Source organism: Symphalangus syndactylus, chromosome 6 (genome assembly GCF_028878055.3).
Source record: "Symphalangus syndactylus isolate Jambi chromosome 6, NHGRI_mSymSyn1-v2.1_pri, whole genome shotgun sequence".
In the NCBI taxonomy this organism is placed as follows: Eukaryota; Metazoa; Chordata; class Mammalia; order Primates; family Hylobatidae; genus Symphalangus; species Symphalangus syndactylus.
The window spans coordinates 90,027,013-90,040,617 of NC_072428.2; the positions used below are offsets into that span (position 1 = coordinate 90,027,013).

General features: G+C 35.7%; 1 long non-coding RNA gene and 1 other non-coding gene across 2 annotated transcripts in view; one reads left to right on the forward strand and one right to left on the reverse strand.

Annotated features, from left to right (window-relative positions):
• LOC129484817 (uncharacterized) overlaps window positions 1-13,605 on the reverse strand; it is a 251,257-nt gene that overhangs the window by 35,953 nt on the left and 201,699 nt on the right. The gene's annotated exons all lie outside the window — the stretch shown is intronic.
• Window positions 1,289-1,391, forward strand: LOC129485505 (U6 spliceosomal RNA). Its single transcript, XR_008658657.1, has one exon. It is a non-coding gene; the product is annotated as a U6 spliceosomal RNA (small nuclear RNA).

Below are 13,605 nucleotides of genomic sequence, written 5' to 3' on the forward strand. Positions count from 1 at the left end.
CTTGCATTACCGTTCCTCTCAAGAAGTCTGATGTCAATATAATTTTCTTTACTTTGTCAGTGCATTGTTGTTTTTGATAGGAAGCCTATAGTTTTTACCCGTTAGCTCTAAAATCTTATAATGTTAGGAACATGGTGTTACTGTTTAACATCCTAGGCCAATTTTCTCAGGCACACTGTGCATCTTTTTTATATGCAGATCCAAGTATTTTTAAAAATGAGAGCTTTTTGCATTCTAATTAAAAAAAATTAGTTCTGTTTCTTTGCTTGATTGTTATGTTTTATTCTTTATTGCTTCTTTTGGTAGTCTTTTTCCATGGAAATTGTATTTTCTTTATCGGTTATGTACATTCCATCTTCTTTGTCTTTCTACCTTCTATTTATTCCTCTCTAACTGTATCATTTGTCTGTTTGGTCTCATTTCTATCCTCTTGATGTCAGTTACTATACTTTAAGTAGTTTCCATTATCTTTTGGGTATCTTATGTTTAATCTTAATTTACAAGTTAATTTTGAATTGTTTTCTTTCCCAAACTTTGTCCTTTCCCATTTAACATCTATTACCTGTCTCTCATTACCTGTCTCTTCTTAAAGTTTGTAATTTCCGTTTTTAAATGTTCTTTCACATCTACAATGTCTTGTTTTGTTATATTTTAAATTCTGTCAAGACTCTTACTTCTCAGCAGGTTTTGTCTGTGTCACTTAATGTGCTTTCATTTGTGAACCTGTTTTGATCTTCATCTTCAGCTTTTTGTGAATGCCATGATTTTATTTTTCTTATCCATATTTCATTCTCCTAGAATAATGACTAGGAAAATATTTCTTTTATGTGGCTGGTGGGTAGCAGGTGGCTTTTCTGAGTTCTCATATCAAGGATTCTGCTTCTGTAGCAATAGGAAATGGTGGTTTCTAAATGTATGAAATCATTATTTAGTGGAGGTGCAGTTTGCTTTTATTTTCATATTATATTCTGTTCCAGTAGGCTGTTTGTCATCAACTACTTCTTTTCCTCTATTTAAAACCAGCTGCTGACTCCAAATGCAACTGCTGCTACAGAAGTCACACACTATCAGATAATTGAAAGTCCTCATGGGACCCCCACAGGACATAGTTTTGTAAAGCTTTATAAAGGTAAAAGATACATTACAGCCACAGAGAGAAAGTGCAGACATTCGTAGAGGAACATGACTTATCATTGCAGCCCCGTAGGGTCCTATCTCAGTCACAAAGGATGTGGTTCGTCTTTGGTTTATTAGCCACCAAGGTAAATACAAGATATTTTGGTTTTGTACTTGCTTCGACAGCACATACTAGAACTGGAATGACACAGAGAAGATTAGCATGGCTTCTGCACAAGAATGACATGAAAATTTATGAAGCATTCCATATTTTTCAAGTTTCAAAATATCATAGTACCACCAAAATACGTGCAACTATTATACATCATTTTTTTCATAAAAGATACCTGATTTCATCTGTGAGTTCATTAGCTTCACTCATGCCAAGGTAAAAATTTGCTAAGTGGTCTTTTACACCACATCAATCACTTAGATAAAACCTAGGCTTTATGACTTATTAAACCATGTATAACTGTCAATCTATACATTTTTACTAAGCAGTATAGATAGCAAGCTAGTACAGCATGTCTCCAGGGGAATTTCAGACTTCATGCTGCATGTTATACATAGACAGCTAGTTTATTTCATTTCCTTCTTGTTCAAAGGTCAATATTTGACTTCCAGGCTTCCCCAGAGACAAGCTTGAAACTACCCAAACCAGTAGCAAGTCATCCCAATTCGTAACTCTCTTCAAAGATACTTTACTAAGACTGCCTTTTCAAGCCCCTTCTTTATCTTCCTGTTGACTGTGCTATGTAGTCTTCTAAGCCCAACAAGGCTGTTGATAGTTTCTACTCAGGGTGTGGTTCTCTATTTCTGTAGGTGAACTCTTGATAATGTTTCCTGGATTTCACCACTGCTGCCCACTACTCATACGTCGTACAGCTCCCTCCAGACTTATATACAAGTGTGGGCTCTGGTAGTCTTAGTTGCTTATTCCTTCTTTTACCCATAAATTGGAATTTATATCTTCTGTTCTCTATGTGGCAAATGTAAGTTATTGATGTTTTAAGTTAACTGTTCTTTAAATCTTTATGGTATTTTGGACAAGGTGTGGAAAGATTGTGATCCATAGAAACTTCATTATCCTAAGGTAACTTGGAACTACCAACCTTGGCCTTTAACTATCAGGGCTAATTTGACTTCAATGGCAAGAGAAATATTCTTTTCTGCTTTATTTTTCCTTTTAAGAGTGTTACATATTGTTTTTTTCTTCTGCTTTCCTCAGGTCTTTTCAAGCTGGCTCAGAAAAATTCAAAATATGAACTGCTTCCCTAATCGTTTCCTTTTGATCACTGTTCAAGTGGTGCCAACGCTCAGCTGCATCATTTGGTTCTCATTCTTTTTTTTTCAGGTACTTTCAGTATCTGAAATTAATTTTCCTAAAATGTTCTTCTAGATTGTACATTGGGCTTTTCCCTCGAATGACATAAGAATTCATTAAATTCTGTTCCAACCAAAAGTATCCATTAATTAAACAAATGATGGCACTCACCTTCCTAAGTGGTATTCCATGCAGATGTTACCTCCCATCAGATCAACATCTAATCCAAACCTGTTCTCAGTGCAGTAGTGACTTCCATGGCTTCTGTAATGACTACTCATATCCTTCTTCTGGGAACTTAACATTGTGAATTCTCCAGACCTCCACCCTTAGAATACTTGCCATATTTGTCTATCTTCATGCAGCAGCTCTGTCAATTTAAAACTCAGTGAATATTCCATGTCTATTGATGAAGACTTTATTTCTAAAATATGTCCAGATTTTATGAAACTATCTAGTTATTGATCCTAATTTTCCAAGGGAGTTATCCCAGTGGCTTCTCTCTGGTTCACTGGCTTCCTCTTTTCAAACTGCCTCTCAATTCATCCAAGTGTAGACACTGAGGTCTTCCTATTTTTATCTTCTTGAAATGGTGGTCTGTTAACCCATCATAATAACATATCTTTTCCCTGACTCCAACCTTAATAATACATAGGGCTGTGCATATCTCCATTTCTCTTTTATATACATCTAGGCTGTCCCACCAGATAGCAGTATTTATCCTAAGTGAATCCTCATCCTTAGGCATGTCTTTCATTATAATCTTCTTTATTTCTTTTACTACTTCGGTATTAATTATAACAAAAATAATCTGCTTTTAAGATGCTGACCTTGTTCTTCCTTAAGAAATTATAAGTCTTAGAAAAAAAATATAGGTATAAGCTTTTAAAATTTTCTTCTTAGCATTATAATAATTCCATAGTTTTTTCCTGTACCTCAACTCAAGATTACTTATCCAATATATAATGAGGACCAAAAGGCCTCTTTAGCTGTTCGCTGATTAAAATTTTATCTGTCTTGTAGTTGAACCTATAGTCTCTATGAAATTCACAATGATCAAAATTTATGTGAAGTCAGTTTGAGATAATGAGGAATGTGGAGGAATAACTATAGGAATTTTAGGACAAACTTCATAATTTAAGAAGTAAAGCAAGTAACATTCACCTCTTGGCCTTGGATACAGTTTAAATCAAGATAAAGAGAAATAAGTTTGGTGCCACATGCTTGTATGGAGCTCTTAAAAATGAAAGACAGTGTAGAAATTCCATTACTCCGTTGATTCCCCAGCCTGTGTCCTGGCCAGGAAATACAGTAATGAGGACAATGTTCCTTTGACTCACCAAATGAAGGAAACTTGTAATGAAATGCTATCTGTTTGGTTGACATGTTTCTGGCTTTGCCATGAGTCTTAACTTTTTACTGTGGAGATCTATAATACCTTGAGAAATGAAATTATTTCTTCTATAGTACCTTAGAGAGTACCTCCGAACCTTAGGATCTATGAAAGACTGGACGTCTCAGAAAGTGTAAGTCGGCCTTGATTATTAAAATCAATCTTTGTTTGTTTGAACTTCAAACGCAGTTTCAGTACCTTACCTGAGGATGCCACCAAAGCCTTGCTTAATTCTTGAAACGTGGCAGACTCTGCCTGCTAAGATTTGTCTTTGAGGCTACTATTCTTTTGACATTCACTTCTGGTGAAACCATCTGACGTGGCTGCACAGAAGGCTTGGTGTCCCCAGATGTAGTTTTGATCCCTAATTCTTGGGTTCACATTCAAGGCTTCTTAAACCACAAGAATGTAAGAGATTTTTGTCACTGCCATTTCTCAAGCACCTGGAACCATGGTTGGCATATATTAGATGCTCAATGAATAGCTAAATTGGGAGGTCAATGGTCATTCATTGTCTCTCTGAAATGAAAATCAATGTGTCCCCAATAAATTGTTAATTTTCATTGAATAAAAATACCTTTGTATTGTGATTGAATTTAGCTTGATGATGCCTGGGCTATATATGAAGAATGACCTTTAAAAATAACCTGATGACTCTCAGCCTATCATCATCTCACTAAACAGTTAGTTTCTTTTCTCATAAGAAAACTTAGTGAGTGGGGTAAAGTACGCACGTAGGGGATAATTCTATTCCTTTATAGGTAATGGAGTATATGTCCTCAGCCCTCTATGGAAGATAAAGAATCAAAGAATAAATATGTCCCCTGCAATCAGGACCATAATTAAGTTTTCACAAAGGCCTATCACATGCAGTTGTTTGGGGTTTGAAGCATCATTGAGAATTAAGGCAGTAAAATAATGAATACTGTGATATTTGACCTCTGCATTTCAGCCGAAGAAAAGTAATACAAACTTGATTAAACAGAATTTTTGATAACAGCATTATAGCACTATTTTCTATTTTTATAAAGGGTCACTTAAGACAGGTTATAAACAGCTTTGCAAAAAGCCCCAGATTAGGGTTACGATGGTATATTTTACTATGGTTAATGCTAGAGCTTCAAAGGTTATTAGCTGGAAATTTTAACTTTGGCAAAAAACCCCTTAACAACAACAACAACAACAAAAAAAAACAGTACAAAACAAACATGATTTTTCTCATGCTTTTTTCACAATCGAGGCTACATTGCAAAATGGATAGTTAAGAGAATGTAGTGTGTTGGTGTAACTTAAATCTGTATATAATTTCAAACAACTCTTTTCTTTACGTAGGGAATATTAACTGGCAAAAAAGAAGACATGCCGGTGAAGGAAAACATCATTTTGACCTACAAATGGCCATATATTAAGTCCACTCTTAATTTTTGGTTATGGAAAGTAAATAAAGCATACACAAAGTAATTTGCTCAATCTTAGACAGCCTGTTAGTGTCAACACAATAGCCTAGAGCACTCTTTTATTCTGCCTTATGTCTCAGCCCACTCACGGCTCTTCCTTCCTTCCTTTTGTTTCAGTCATGATCCATCATTTCATCGATTTTCTTTCCTTTTTCTTTTCTTTCTTTCTTTTTTTAATAGCGTCTAGGGTGCAGGGTGCAGTCACTGCTCATTGCAGCCTCGACCTCTGAGGCTCAAGTAATCCACCCACCTCAGCCTCTGGAGTAGCTAGTACTACAGGCATGCACCACCACACTTGGTTAACTTTTTTGTATGTTTTGTAGAGACGGAGTTTCGCCATGTTGCCCAGGCTGGTCTTGAACTCCTGAGCTCAATTGATCCACCCGCCTGGACCTCCCGAAGTTCTGGCATTACTGGCATAAGCCACAGTGCCTGACCATTTCATCCACTTTCTTTACAGTTCCCTTAACTCACTTATCATTATTTTCCTATTCCAACTTCCAAGCAAATTCAATACCCTGAATACATTCATGGCATTTTTCTTGGATCTAGTGCTGAGTTCCAAGCTGAGTGATACATTTAGATCATGCAGAAGTTGTCTCCCCTCACTCTTGACACATTTAACTACAAATGATCACCCAGACCTGTCCATTAAAACTTCCAGATCCCACTCAATGGTTTTCACTTCTTTCTATTCCCACCACCACTTCAACATACAGGCCCTAATTAAATTTCAAACTTATAGCAAATTTTAAACATATACAAAATTATAGAGAATGGTGTAGTGAAGCCCCTAGTCACTAATCTGTCAGCTTCAACAGTTATCATTAATAACTAATGTTTATTTCTCTCTTCCATTATGTTAAAGTCAGTCCCAGACATTATATAATTTCACCCATAAATATTTCAGAAAATATTTATAAATATTTTTAAATCAAAAAAATTATTCATACCATTGTTACTTTAAAAATTACCAACAGTCCCTTAATATCATCAACTATTTAATCAGCGATATAGTTTCCAAATTGTCTAACATATTTTTGTTTGTTTCTTTTGTTTTACGGTTTGGTTGCTTGAAATGGGATCCAAATAGGGGCCATAACTGTAATTGGCTGGTATGTTTCTAAAGTATATTTTAATTCATAGGCTTTTTCCTTTGAATTTTCCTTTCTTACATTTATATTTCAGTACTGGTTTATATTTTGGGGCAGGGGATGGGACCATAAAGTGATATTCAGTTCCGAGTGTATACTGTAATGAAATCACTGAGAACATTTATGCATTCTCTAGTTTGCCTTCTTTTTCTCTTTCCTTCCTTTGTTCCTTTTTTTGGGGGGGGGTTTGGGGTACGGAGTCTCGCTCTGTCACCCAGGCTGGAGTGCAGTGGCGCGATCTCGGCTCACTGAAAGCTCCGCCTCCCGGGTTCAGGCCATTCTCCTGCCTCAGCCTCCTGAGTAGCTGGGACTACAGGCGCCCACCACCACGCCCAGCTAATTTTTTTGTATTTTTACTAGAGGCAGGGTTTCACCGTGTTAGCCAGGATGGTCTTGATTTCCTGACCTCGTGATCTGTCCGTCTCGGCCTCCCAAAGTGCTGGGATTACAGGCGTGAGCCACCGCGCCCGTCCCCTTTGTTCCTTTCTTAAGCTTTTTAGTTTGGTCATAAAACCTGAATACTGAAAAAACCTTCATCACCATTTTTGCCAAGAGGTTGAGTATTTTAATTTAGTTACAATCCTAAAATGTGGCTTCCATAAATTCTTTTACAGGGTTTTTCAAATACTAAGTTCAAAGACCAGAAGTTATTACATCCCTGCACTAGCAACAACGCTTTTAAAGTTTTGTGAATCTTAAAATAATCAGATGAAAATATTACATCAAAGTAAAGCAACCATATTATATGGAGGGTTATGAGGAGTGAATATCCAAGAAACTTTAAATTGTGGCAAGTCAGTTACATATTTGAAATTAGACAAAAAAAGAATTTAAGGACAGCAAAAGAAACCCCAAAATCTGTGATGTGTGAGTACATCAAAGGTAAAGGATAAGTGAGTGCCCTTATTGATAAATGTTCGTAGGTCTAAAAGGAAATAAAATCTTTGCTGAAAAAATTAGTATTCCATTTTCAAATTGTTAGCATTCAGCAAATATTAACTAGCATTGATACAAATATATGTTTAGTATGTAATTATCCCAAATATATGATAAAAATGTAGTCTTCTAGAAGTTTTGGAAAAAGTTTTGGCTGAAATGCATAAACAAATTGAAAAATGCAAAATTGAGCTAATTAAAAAATTAAAATGATAGCAAAAATACATTTTAAAGAGCATTAAATTAGTAAGTACTGGTTTAATCTTAGAGAGAAATGGGCTTAATCAAGAACCTGTAGTCTGGATCACATATGCCTCTACCACGTAGCTTTCCTCACCTCTACCAGGAGAGCCACAGTACATTCACCGAGAGCCACTAGTGCTCAGATATTGGTTTCTAAATGGCATTACCCCTCAGAAAAAATCAAGATCCTTAGTGAAATGTCTGATTGTAGATCTGAGGCAGGAAAACAGGAAAGTGAGCTGGAAGATCTTGTTCTAGAAAATAAGAAATCATTCAAACACTGACAGGACTATGCTAAAAAACACAATTTAGTGACAAATAAAATAGTATCTGGATAAATGCAGACATGTCCCATGTTTCTGGACTAAGGACTCAAACTTATCTATAAATTTTATGTAATTCTTATCAATATACCAAGATAACATTTAAATATAATTTGAATAGATGATTTATAGTTTACATGATATAAAAAATGAACACTTTGAAAGACAGAACTATAATATCTTGACCTGACAGGGATCAAAATATATAATAAGACAACAGTATTTTGAATAATTTACAACTCATAGAGAAATTAACAAGCAAATGAAACAAAATATCTAGAAACAAATGCTACAAATGGGAGTATTTAAATAAAATTATTAAGCAATCAATTATATATGAGGAAAATATTATGTTACATTCCTACTTCATTCCATATAATAAATTCCAGATAGATTATATATCTACAGGCCTTTCAAGAAAATGTAGAAGAATGTTTTCCAAATATGTTACCAAGAAAGCTTTGACATATAACTATATAACTATCAAATATTTTCATAAGAATAAAACAAAAATATTTTTGATATAAGAAAAGGATTGAGATAAAATGTTTGTAGCATATATCTAATACATATGACATATATAACAAATAGCAAATTAATTTTCATAATATATCATGAGCGCCTATAACAGGTAAAATAGTAGAAAATGGCAAATGAAATCAACAGACAACTAACAGCCAATAACGCAAACTGTTCAATACTAATAATCAGTCATACAAGATTGAATTCCAATGGCTAATGACATTAGATGATTAATCTGGCTAATAAGGTTCCTGGTAAGCAATTCAATGACATTTTAAGAAAATTATTTGTATATGTTTTGACTGACAAAACTATATATTTTTCATGTACAACATATTTTGAAATTCCACGTTTTGAAATTCCTATACATTGCGGAATGGCTAAATTGAGCTAATAAACATATGCATTACCTAAAATACTTATTTTTTAAGGGGAGAACAATTAAAATCTATTCTCAGCAATTTTCGAAAATACAGTACATTGTTATTAACTATAGTCACCATGTTCTATAATATATTTCTTGAACTTATTCCTCCTATCTAATGAAAATTTTGTATCCTCTGGCCATCTCCCCAACTCCCTGTTCCCACCACTATTCCCATCCCTAAGTGCCACAATTCTATTTTCCACCTCTAGGAGTTCAATGTTTTTAGATTACACTTATAAGTGAGCTCATATCGTATTTGTTTTTCCATGTCTAGCTTATTTCATTTAATACAATATCCCCTAAGTTTGTCCATGTTGTCACAAATGACAGAATTTCCATCTTTTTAAAGGCTGAATAGTGTTCCACTGTGTACATGTATCACATTTTTTTGTCCATTCACTTTTTGATGGACACTTCCTTATATTGACTTTTGCGAATAATGCTGCAATGAACGTGGCAGTGCAGATACCTTTTTGGCATACCAATTTCATTTCCGTTGGATATAGACCCAGTAGTGGGATTGCTGGATCATATAGTGGTTCCATTTTTAATATTTTGAGGAACGACCATATTATTTTTCATAATGGCTATACAGGCATACCTCAGAGATACTGTGGGCTTGTTCCAAACAATTGCAATAAAGGAAATATTGCAATAAGGGAGTTAAGCAAATATTTTTCCCAGTGCACATAAAAGCTATGTTTACATTATACTGTATTATATAAAGTGTGCAATAGCATTGTTTCTAAAGACACAATGTACATACCTTAATTTAAAAATACATTATTGCTAAAAAGAGCTAACAATCACCTGTGTCTTCAGCAAGTTATCATCTTTTTTGCTGGTGGAGGGTCTTGCCTTGATGTTGACGGCTACTAACTAATGAGGGTGGTGGGTGTTGAAAGTTGGGGTGGCTGTCATAATGTCTTAAGACAAGAAAGTTTGCTGCATTGATTGACTCTTCCTTTCACTTAAGATTTCTCTGTTGCATGAGATGCTGTTTGATAGCATTTTTATCCACAGTAGAACTTCTTTTACAGTTGGAGTCAATTCTCTCAAACCCTGCTGCTGCTCTATCCACTATGTTTATGTAATATTCTAAATCATTGGTTGTCATGTCAATAACATTTACTGTGTCCTCACCAGGGGTAGATTCCACCTCTAGGAACCACTTTCTTTGCTCATCAATAAGAAACAATTCCTCATTTGTTAAAGATTTTTCATGAGATTGCACCAATTCAGTCATAACTTCAGGCTTCACTCATAATTCTAGTTCTCTTGCTATTTATCCCACATCTGCAGTGACTTCCACCACTGAAGTCTTGAGCCCCTCCAAGTCATCCATGAAGGTGGCAATTAACTTCTTCCAAAGTCTGTTTTTTTCATATTTTGATTTCCTCCCGTGAATAACAAATGTTCTTAATGGTATCTAGAATATAAAACCCTTTCCAGAAGGTTTTCAATTTACTTTGCCCAGATCCATCAGAGGAATCCCTATCTATGGAAGCTATAGCCTTACAAAATGTATTTCTTAAATAATAAAGCCTCAAAATTCAAATTACTCTTTAATTCATGGGCTGTTGAAGAGATATTTTAGCAGGCATGAGCATAACATTAATTTCCTGATACATCTTCATCAGAGCTTTAAGGTGTATTGTATTGTCAATGAGCAGTGATATTTTAAAAGTTATATATATATATAAATACATATATATATATATATATATTTTTCTGACCAGGTCTCAACAGGGGCTTAAAATATTCGTTAAACCATGCTATAAAGAGATATGCTGTTATCGAGGCTTTGCTGTTCCTTTTATAAAGCACAACCTGGGTAGCTTTAGCAACATTCGTTAAGAGCTCCAGGATTTCTGGAATGGTGAATTAGCACTGGATCAATCTAAAGTCATCAGCAGCATTAGCCCCAGTGAGAGAGTCATTCTGTCCTTTTTTTGAGACAGAGTCTTCCTCTGTTGCCCAGGCTGGAGTGCAGTGGTGTGATCTTGGCTCACTGTAACCTCCGCCTCTCTGGTTCAAGCGATTCTCCCACCTCAGCCTCCTAAGTAGCTGGGATTACAGGCACGTGCCACCACACCTGGCTAGTTTTTATATTTTCATTAGAGATGGGATTTCACCTTAGTGGTCACGCCGGTCTGTAACTCCCGATGTCAGGTGATCCGCCCGCGTCGGCCTTCCAAACCGCTGGGATTACAGGCGTGAGCCACCGCGCCCAGCCAGTCTGTCCTTTGAAGCCCCGCATTGACTTCTACTTTCTAGCTATGAAAGTCCTAGACGGCATTTTCTTCCAATAGAAGAAGGCTGTTGTTTTCTGTAGCCACCTTCATCAATGATCATAGCTAGATCTTCTGGATCACTCACAGAAGCTTCTGCATCAGCATTTGCTGCTTCACCTTGCACTTTTATGTTATGGAAACAGTTTTTTTTCCCTAAATCTCATAAACCAACCTTTGTGAACTTTCAAATTCTCTTCCGCAGTTTCCTCATCTCTCTCAGCCTTCATGGAATTGAAGAGAATTGGGGCTTTCTTCTGGATTAGGCCTCTGCTCAAGGGAATGATATGGCTGGTTTGATCTAGCCAGACTACTCAAACTTTCTCCATGTCAGCAATAAGGCTGTTTTGTTTCTTATCATGTGTGTGTTTACTAGAGTAGTACTTTTAATTTCTTTCAATAAGTTTTCCTTTGCTGTCACAACTTGGCTAATTGTTTGGCACTAGAGGTCCAGCTTTTGAGAAGCCTTCCTCACTAAGCTTAAACATTTCTAGCTTTTGACTTCAGTGAGAGATGTGTGACTCTTTCTTTCACTTGAATACTTAGAAGCCATCATAGGGTTATTAATTGGCCCAATTTCAATATTGTTGTATCTCAGGGAACAGGGAGGCCTGAAGATAGACAGAAAGACCGGGAAGAGCAATCAGTGGGGAAGACAGGACACATATGGCATTTATTGATTGAGTTCACTGCCTCATATGAGTGTGGTTTGTAGTACTCCAAAACAATTATAATAGTAACATAAAAGATCACTCACTGATCACAGATCACCATAACAGATACCATCATAATAAAAAGTTTGAAATATTGTGAGAATTACCAAAATCTGACACAGAGACACCAAGTGAGCACATACTACTGGAAAAAATGGCAGCAATAGTCCCACTTGATGCAGGGTTGCCACAACCTTCAATTTGTAAAAAATTGCAATATCTGTGGAGCACAGTAAGGTAAAGTGCAATAAAATGAGGTATGCCTGTATGAATTTATATTGCCAATGACAGTGTACAAGGGTTCCCTTTTCTCCACATCCCCTCCAACACTTGTTATCTTTCATCTTTTTTATAATAGTCATTGTAATAAGTATGAGGTGACATCTATTGTGTTTTTTTTTTGTTGTTGTTGTTGTTGTTTTTGAGATAGAGTCTTGCTCTGTTGCCCAGTCTGGAGTGCAGTGGTGCGATCTTGGCTCACTGCAAGCTCCGCCTCCTGGGTTCACACCATTCTCCTGCCTCAGCCTCCAGTGTAGCTGGGACTACAGGCGCCTGCCACCATGCTCAGCTAATTTTTTGTATTTTTAGTAGAGACAGGGTTTCACTGTGTTAGCCAGGATGTTCTCGATCTCCTGACCTAATGATCTGCCTGCCTCGGCCTCCCAAAGTGCTGGGATTACAGGTGTGAGCCACCACTCCCAGCCTTCACTGTGGTTTTGATCTGATGCTCCCTGATGCTTGGTGATATTGAGCATTTTTTCATATACCTTTGGTCCTTTATATGTCTTCTTTGCCACTTTTTAGACTGTTTTTGTTCTCTTGGCTATTGAGTTGTTTAAATTTCTTCTATGTCTTGGATATTAACTTCTTACTAGATATATGGTGTGCAAATTTTTTTCACATTATATAGTCTGTTCCCTTTGTTGATGGTTATTTTGCCGTACAGAGGCTTTTTTAGCTTGATGTAATACCATTTGTCTATTTTTTGCTTTTGTTGCCTGTATTTTTGTGGTCATATCCAAAAAATCATTGCTGTGACCAATGTCATGGAGATTTTCCATATGTTTTTTCTAGTAGTTTGACTGTTTGAGGTATTCTGTTTAAATCTTCAATCCATTGTGAATTGAGTTTAGTATATGGTGTGAGATAAGGGTCTAATTTCTGCATGTGGATATCCAGTTTTCCCACACTATTTATTGAAGAGACTCTTTTTTCCTCATTACGTGTTCGTGGCACCTTTGTCAAAAATAAATTAGCTGTAAATGTATGAATTTATTTCTGAGTTCTCTATTCTGTTTTATTGGTCTATATGTTTTGTTTTGTTTTTAAACACCAATATCATACTGTTTTGACTATTGTAGTTTTAGAGTACATTTTGAAGTCAGGTAGTGTGATGCCTCCCCAGCTTTGTTCTTTTTGCTCAAGATTGTTTTGTCTACTCATGGTCTTTTGTTTTTCCATACAAATTTTAGGATTGTTTTTCTAATTCTGTGAAGAATAGTTCAGTGATGATATTATAGAATATATTTAATAAATGTTTTGCTACTGGTGAATATTACAAATTTGGAAAATGACATGTTTTTAATAAATGAATTGCTAATGTTAATGAGTTAGAAATAACATCAATGAGATACAGTAATATGTAAACAAGAGATGGTCAATGGGCACACCCAATTTAGATTTTTTAATATAATGACTATAAGATT